This window comes from Anneissia japonica, unplaced genomic scaffold, assembly GCF_011630105.1.
Source record: "Anneissia japonica isolate Jap-2015-1 unplaced genomic scaffold, ASM1163010v1 scaffold26_len2425191_cov177, whole genome shotgun sequence".
NCBI lineage: Eukaryota > Metazoa > Echinodermata > Crinoidea > Comatulida > Comatulidae > Anneissia > Anneissia japonica.
In genome coordinates, this window is record NW_022685220.1 from 2423629 (window position 1) to 2425743 (window position 2115).

At 35.4% G+C, this 2115-nt stretch overlaps 1 protein-coding gene across 1 annotated transcript in view; it reads left to right on the forward strand.

Annotated features, from left to right (window-relative positions):
- Positions 1-1853: 1853 nt before the first annotated feature.
- LOC117108644 (low-density lipoprotein receptor-related protein 4-like) overlaps positions 1854-2115 on the forward strand; it is a 15210-nt gene continuing 14948 nt past the window's right edge. Inside the window, exon 1 of the mRNA XM_033250739.1 lies at positions 1854-2061. The gene's annotated coding sequence lies outside the window, so the exon portion shown is untranslated. The remainder of the gene's footprint in view (positions 2062-2115) is intronic.

A 2115-nucleotide genomic window follows, 5' to 3' on the forward strand; every position in this document is an offset into this window, starting at 1 on the left:
GTTTCATATAATTCATAATATTTATTTTATACTGAAAAATCCTATTTGTTGTCTCTTGTGAGCAATTAAATGGTAATATATAAATACCCTTCCTTTTGTCGCTACCTCTTCTGCTCACCTAATTCTTGATCTAACAATAATACCGTCTATAATGTTTCGGTCTATCTCGTCTAGCTCCTGTTTACCCTTATCTAAATCTGACATATTAATTTCACTTGGCTCTTCTGAAACATTAATGTCTAATTTGGTTATTTTAGTATTCAATGCTTTTATTCTACTTCTTCTATTTCCATACACTAGGGTAGTTATCGCTATCTTCCAATCTCTGGAATCTCTCAATTTATTAACGATATATTATATATCTAATATAGTAAATAGGATTGTTTATTTATTTACTTATTTAAAACCACATTTTGAGTGGGCGACCCTTACAGAATAAATCTAATGTTCAGGGGCCCCCACACACACATAAACACCCGAATCCACACAGGAAAACAACCAAGAAAAGGGGGAACATAAATCCTTGTTTATAATGTGTTGCTTGATGTGCTTTTTAAATGTGTTGTATGAAGGTATGGTGGTGATGGTGAGTGGGAGGGTATTCGAGAATGATGGAGCTTGGTAACTGAAAGGTGACTTGAAAGAATGGAGTTTGGTATGAGGAATATTGAAATTACTAGGGGCAACGGATCTGGTGCGCATGTGCCTTTGCTGTCTGATGTACAGTCGTAGTACCAGATAGTCTGGAGCCAGTCCCCTCAAAGATTTAGGTATAAAGGTGAGACATGCTAGTTGGTAAAGTTACCGTTGGGTAACATTCATAACATTTATTGGTTCAAATAATGAAGCGGATGGTGTTCGAGGTGGTACATTATGTATGACTCGGATTGCACGATTTTGAAGTTTCTGTATTTTAGCAATAATATCTTTGGTGCGTGGACCCCAAACAGAAATGCAATAATCAATATGAGGTAAAATTAAAGTATTATAAATTAAAAGTGCAGTGTTTTTATCAATAAATTTACGTGCTCGAGAAAGTGCCAAAGTTTTGTAAGTTATGGAAGTGGATAAATTACGTGAATGTGATTTCCATGTTAGGTTGTTGTCAACAGTGATCCCGAGGTGTTTGTGGATATTGACCTGTAGGAAGGTGTTATCAATAGAAACACTGATGTGTTTATCGCGGGTACGTTGAGAAGTACCTATGAGCATAGTCACAGATTTACCAGTGTTCGTTATTAATTTGTTTGAATGGAGTCAGTGAGTTATTGCGTTAAGTTCTTGTGACAATTTAGCATTGATATTAATATTGGAATCCGAGATATGAAGAATAGTGTCGTCGGAGTACATTTCAGTGATAGAATAGTGATACATATGCTGATGAAATTTTTAACAGTTAATGAATATGAAAAAGAGACGAGAAAACTAACCCATGAACTATCCTCAAACGCATCAGAAACCATTTCAAAGAATAATATTTAAAACGAACCAGAACACCCCACCCTTCTCCATCAATTTGAGAAACATGTGGAACAGTACTCACTAGTGCTCTATACTCCATGGTAACTAATCTAGTCTTCTGAAGTTGCATGTATATCATTGAAGCTGAAATCTTTAATAATTGATCTCGAACACAGGGTGGGCTTAAAGATGGGTCGGAGTGCCGAAGTATATTTTTAACGTAAAACTTAGGACCACATGGATAATTTGAAAATTTGTCGCGTCAAGTGTGCTTGTATAACCTTTTATGCTCTGATTTTATAATATCGCGTTATGCTCTGTTTAATCAGTACCGATTGACCCGTATGTCAGTCCGCTAATGCTACTTTACAGAAGGGCACAATCTAAGAAATGGTCGGCTGCGTTCCATTCAGATCAATGAAACTGTTAAGTCTTCAAATCTATTTCTTTTATTCTAATCAAGGCTAATACATGTTACTCATCTAACTGGATATTATAGTTAAATACAGTTTGGAGGATAAATAATTTACCACATACCAGCTATCACGCATTTCAGCAAGGATAAAAAAAAATCATCGGTTTCATATTTCAGCAACTAAGGTAAGTTAAAAGTAAGCGTATATGTGTGTCGGTGTGTGTGTTTGTATGTGTATT